Source organism: Procambarus clarkii, chromosome 4, assembly GCF_040958095.1.
Source record: "Procambarus clarkii isolate CNS0578487 chromosome 4, FALCON_Pclarkii_2.0, whole genome shotgun sequence".
Taxonomy (NCBI): domain Eukaryota; kingdom Metazoa; phylum Arthropoda; class Malacostraca; order Decapoda; family Cambaridae; genus Procambarus; species Procambarus clarkii.
The window spans coordinates 47,136,745-47,143,380 of NC_091153.1; the positions used below are offsets into that span (position 1 = coordinate 47,136,745).

Sequence of the window (6,636 nt, forward strand, 5' to 3'; positions counted from 1 at the left end):
AATTGGACGGTCGGGGATTGAACGCCGACCTGCATGAAAAACACGATCGTCGCTCTACCGTCCAGTGTAAGTGGTTGAACAGAAAGTTGTTGAGTGCTTTTACAATGAAGCATTACTGAGCAGCTGCGTACAGAGCCCGGGTTATACGTTTATCCTTGAGGAACAAATCTGGGAAGCACCGGGCCCGCTCCATGAAGCACATCATCTACACATAGCTGTCCACAGATGACGCAACACCCTTTGTCTGTTACATTCTAACAGCGGATGTATACTCAGATCACAACACTTTGACCCAAATATAGTAACAAGGTTATCGCGAATAACCGAACTCAGTTAGGGCTCACCATAGCCCGTGCTACATGGACACTTCGTTCTGAGTAGCTAAATCTAAAACAACAACACTCAGATAATTATCCTACCAGCAACTGGCAGGTTTGAACAGCAGTCAGTTCTGGGGCTGATACTTTTTACTTTGGTGTTGATGTAAAGGCCTAGAAACCACACGAGCTCATTTACCAGCCACCACATATACTTTTTAGAACCAAATATGATTCAGGACTACAGTAAACTCACCGCAGATACACCTACAAGCAGAGTATGTGTATCCTAGTCTACATCACCAACCTGTGGCATACAATATTATTACGGTGTTAGGAATTTAGAATACAATAAGTATTATGGCATTTTAATTATACCTACGGTTTATCTTCCATACAAATATACAAAACATTATGGAAAACTTATATTACTTTAATATAAAACAAATTTTGCACAAAATCAGTTTACATCTATAAATAAATAAACATAGAACATATATATTCAAATAAACTTACGTATTCAAATCCGCAGTGTGAATCATGCAGGCATAAAATGGCCGTAAAATATATATAATTTTAATAGTATTGGACACTCGCTCGAGTTAGGAGTTAGAGGAGGTATTAACTCGTTATCTCCGAGCAAGTGGAACCAAGCTGGCGATATATACGACTTATCTTCGGTGAGAGAGTGACGCAGGGACATAAACAAGTTCATTCGTGTATGCTCGCCTATTTGTATGCATCTATTTGTGCCTGCAGGATCGACCATTAGCTCTTGAATCCCGTCCTTCTGGCCATCGGTTGTTTAAAACATTGACTCCCGTCTTATTTCCATATATTCACATTCGTGTGTGTGCATGCGTGTATATATTCGCATGCTTCCATTCGTTGTCGTGCTGTGGGAAAAGATTGTGTGCGTGCATCATTGCGTAGACCGTGGGGTGTGTGCATGCAAGATGCGTGCTAGGGTGCGTGTTTGTGTGCGTTCGATGGTGTGGAAAGAGTGCGCGCGAGTGTGTGCGTTCAAGGGTGCGTGCGAGGGAGCCTTCACACACTAGATCGCATGTGTGTGTGAAGGCGTCGCGTGAGCAAGTCAGCTCGGGGACATATGTATCACCGTCGCTTCTTACAACTGGTCAGTGTCCTCGGTACAGGCTAATGACCTCACCACAACCACACTCCCTGGTGACCTCATCCATGAACAAACTCCCCTAGAGACCTCATCCACCAGCTCAGCAACAGGACCTTCGTTATCAATATGATGATGCAACGACTGATTAAACCAAACATAGCCCCTTCTTGCATGCAAACCCTAGGCCTAAGGAGAGATCAGTATATCACAATAGTACACCAACTTTCAGTTTAACTGCATAGGAGATATACAAATAAAACTATGTTCATTCGCGCTATGCGAATTAAATATGTGATAATGAAAGTAAAATGCATAATAGGCAGCTGGAGGACTGGAGATAAAGAATAGTCATTTTTATAAAAGTTTGATAAAACACACTCTCACGGGGCTACCAGTCAAGTTGGTCTCTGCCAGTACGTCTAGTTGGGTAATATGTTGCTTGTGATGTGTGTGAACACGTTGTACTAAACGGGGATGGAATAGCTTGAGTTACCTAATCCCATTATGTGTATTTATTCGTTAATAAGCTTACTTCAACTGGGCACTAAGTACATACATATATAGTTGATTGACAGTTGAGAGGCGGGACCAAAGAGTTAAAGCTCAACCCCCACAAGCACAACTTGGTAAGTACACACGTTAACACACACACACACACATACACAGTTTCAAGTGTATATATGATAGAGCCCAGTAGGTTCAGGAACCTATACACCAGTTGATTGACAGTTGAGAGGTGGGACTAAAGTGCCGAAGCTCAACCTTCCCAAGCACAACTAGGTGAGTACACACACACACAAATTTAACACATGTGGTTAGGAATGTGTCAGACCAGTCACACCTGAAATCTCCCCCCCCCCCAAATACCACCTTCACATTTCCCCTAATCATTCCCCCCTCCCCCCTCCCCAACGCTCCTGAGCACTGCCCCCCCCCCACTATCTTAACACTACTCTCCACCTACACCACATCCTCTTTCCCCAACACAACTGACCGTACCTGACTCACTCCACTCAACTACCACCCGACATCCTTATCAACAACCCTGCTACCAATGCAAACCTGCTCCCAGACAACACCTTCCTTCCTCCTCATCGCTACACTCGCTTCTATCCACATCCCATGTCCGGACGACATCCCCTCCATCCTACACCCTCAACCTCACTACTCGCAATCTCACCAACATGGACAAATCCACAAGGGCCGTGATGAGGGTTCGAACTTACGCCCGGGATGATCCCAGACGCTGCCTTAGGCGACTAGGTCACGACATGGTCAAGGCATTTGATGCATCACGCTATTGTGATTTCTGTGTGTATTCATCAACATGGAGTTCACGTCTTGTTTGAGACAAACCGAATCCGTTGGAAGTTTATGGTACTGTTGATCAAACCACACACTAGAAATAGAAGAAACGACGACGTTTCGGTCAATAGGTTTGATAATGGTCTAGGACGGACCGAAACGTCGTCGTCTCTTCAATTTCTAGTGTGTGGTTTGGTCAGCATTTTTCTGCCACGTTATTGTGACTCATCATCTGTTTGTGGTAATGCCACCAGACAAGTTCCAATGTTAAGAAAACACTTAAAAATTAATTCTCACCTCACTGGCATAGAGAAGAATCAGTGGAGACATGATCACCACACTGAAAATATTTATGTTAATGGACAGGTGAAAAGTATGTATCTGAATGAACCATATATAGGAACGTATCGTGTATACTGTTAACACACATCATGTGGTTGTTATGTATGGTGTTAATTTTTGTCTATAAGTGAGAAGGTTAAATAAATGTGTGTGTGAACTATGTGAAAACACTATCACTTCACACCAGGAACTATTTTGATAAGATTACACAATTATTTTATGATCTAAGTGATTGTTCTCTCGTACTGTATTTTAACACTGCTGCTAAAATAACATTAACATAGTTTGTTAGAGATCTGTGATCAATTTAGGCTTGAATTTACACAATTCAAGTATACCTAAGTATGGAGCAGCTGGATAGGCAGTGTGCTGTACATTCTGTGGAACCACGGATAAATGTTTTAATTGAGTAGATTGTGTCCCCAAACATCTTTTAGTTCAATTCACTGCAGCTATATATTTTGCATTCAGGTAATGAAAAAAAGTTATATTAATTTCTTTATTCCATTTAATTGTTACTGTCATTATCAGAATAGATATTAGATTACAGAAAAAATATAATTATTTTTACATTCTGAAATATAAACAGTTTAACATTCAGATGTTTATAGATAACATTTAACTTTCTTCTTTACTGTTCAAGGTGTTTTAATTGTCTTGGCTTTGTTAAACATTTACATATATAGCAAATAAAGTATTGGAGCAAAATATATTTTAAAAAATATATTATTTGTAATGCAGATGACAAAAACAAAATCACAGTGCACTGATGTGTGTTGTGGCGTCAGAGACAATGAATCCAAGTCTTACTTCTGTGTGCAACTGATACATCACATGTCTTGTATCCTGACATAAAATAAATAAATCCATATTCTGTAAACAATAGACGACTACTCAACATGACAAGTAGCCGATAGATTACACTGGTTTGAAGTTGGATTATCTACAACGCTGCTTGATATAATGTAGATTGTACGGTTTTTAGCTGCAACCGAAGATCAAGGCATTTTAATTCCTACAGTGTAGTGACTCTCCCCCAACGCCTCGATGGGCTGGCTAGCCACTACACCATATGACGCAACAACTAGACGTATTTGCAGTGCCCGTGGTCCCATGCAGTCATCAGTAGTCACAACCAGACTCATCGGGGTTAACAACCTTAGGTGCATCGCTTATTCTGTGTTCTAATCATGCAATATTTTATATCTTGTGTTGTCTTCAAACGATCCGACACACCTAAGGTCTCGGTTGTGTCTAGGCAGGGTGAGCTACACTCATGACTCACTGCCTCTCATGGCCTTCGCAACGTATCGTAATCCTGGAGGGAAAAAAAGTCAAGAACCGTTAGCTTCTTCCTTAGTGAAAGTTGGAATCAGTGGGCGGGGGACTGCCGGACTAAGGGGGGGGGGTGGTGGTTGGCTGATAAAGAAAATGGGAATAGTTTGAGGATACTGTAAATATCCAGGAAAGACTCTGATATTTACAAGTGAGAAAACTAGTTTTGTTGTCTTTATATTGCTATGACCCTCCATGTATATTTGCTATGATAGTTGTAGTCAGGTGGTTATTTATCCTAGTTTGCTTGAAGCGTAATTAAATGTATTTTCGGTAAAAGTTATCATATACTTTAGAGCTTATCAATGATTGCAGTTCAAATAGGAAATACAAATTTGTTTATGAAGAAAGTACTGAGTAATCTAGTAGACGTGAGATTGCTGGATTGGTTCAAAAGGTTATATATAAAGCTGAATTAATTTGGTTATGTATTAAAAGGAACTGACTCGTTTGGGGCCACTGAACTTTTGTAGTTAACATTATTTTTTTGCCCATTAAATAACTTAAAATATTGAATAGTTAAGTTCCTCATGTACTTAAAAAGTTTTTTAACTGAATAAGAAGGCGTAGACTAATTGGACAAACCTAGTTGTATTCCTGGAGTGTGCCTAACCATCCAGCCTTAACGAGCGGTACTAAGAGGAGCTCTCGCAAGCTAAATTGTTTTCAGTCTACCCTATCCATAATTGGGTACCTCATATTCCAATTAATATTATTATTATACTCTAAATATACATATATATATTTATTTTCATGATATATTTTTAAGCAAATTAAATATTTAAATGAATTTAAATTTAAGCTTATATATTTATATGGTACAGAAATTAATAACAAAATGTAAACTTACTTGTGGGTTAATCATAGGTAGTTCGTATTGGTGATATAATTGATTAGCAGAGTTATACCCAAAAATATCCTGAGCCTTCTGTTAGTGCCATCAAGGTCATCAATATGCGCGGTTAGAGGTTGTCCTGTGTTGTAGTCCACGTCAATATTCACGTTTACGTTTGCACTGACACTGGATTGTCTTTGAGCGTCGGTATTAATGTTGATCAACTCCATGTTCCTGCCGTCGATGTCATATCTATTATTCATAACTGCTTCAGCGTTAACATTATCCACATTGGAGATGACATCGGCATTGATGGTGGAGGCAACAACCTGATTACTGGTACTGGAGTTATTTCTCCTTGCACAAGCCAGGCAGCGACCTCTCCCGGCCACGTGAACTACCAGCGCCTCGACACCTTGGACCTCCGCCACTGTCCTCTCCTGCAGCATTCCTATTTTGCGCGCCATCTTTGCCTTTTCAAATTTTGCCGCGACAAACTTGAAGCTTTTTTTTTTTCCACTGAACGTCTGGCGGTGCTCTAGGGTGGCTCGCTGTGACGTCTATCTCTCGAGCTGGGCGTCCAGGAGTCTTTAATATATGTTTCCTGTGGAAATCTCTTATACATTGACGGCTCAACACTACAATATCACAATGTTTTTACAACAATAACAACTCTAAAAGTGCAGTTGTTTTTATTGTACACTTTCACCGTTATTTCGCGTTCACTCTAACGTATCCACGTCACAGGTACGGTAGCTCCGTGTTGCTTCTCCCTCAGTAGCAAGGAGGTAGTCCCAGTCAGTTGAGGGGCAAGGCAGCACTGACCTAAAGCCCAGCGCGCGCGCACATATATACTCACTTATCAAACATGACTCAAACATGCTGGTGTTAGCGTGGGCGGCGGTATCCCTCTCCCAGCTAAGTCATGTACAGCCTATCTTTACAAAACAAAAAAGTACTCTATTTTTATCGCAATGTGGCTAACAGGATTTATGGAGTAGTTTTGAATACGAGAGAATAATTAATACATAGCGCCGTATGGCATTTGAACGCGGACAAGTTGCGAGCGAGGTTTTCCTGCCAGGGGTCCCAGTGGTAGCCTCGGCTCAAACGTTTTGGCCTCCCAGGGTGAGCGGCTCTCGGGATAAAACACGTCACACGTACACCAGGATAACAACTTTCATGACACGTTCACGAATGCACGTATACACAGGTGAGTAAAAATGAGTACACACACACACACACACACACACACACACACACACACACACACACACACACACACACACACACACACACACACACACACATACACACATACACACATACACACATACACACACACACATACACACATACACACATACACA

General features: G+C 41.0%; 1 long non-coding RNA gene across 1 annotated transcript; it reads right to left on the reverse strand.

The window, feature by feature from the left end:
• Nucleotides 1-3,581: 3,581 nt before the first annotated feature.
• On the reverse strand, nt 3,582-6,309 carry LOC123749479 (uncharacterized). Its single transcript, XR_006771907.2, has 2 exons — nt 5,282-6,309; nt 3,582-4,414 (listed from the first exon to the last, which is right to left on the reverse strand). It is a non-coding gene; the product is annotated as an uncharacterized lncRNA (long non-coding RNA).
• Nucleotides 6,310-6,636: the final 327 nt, after the last annotated feature.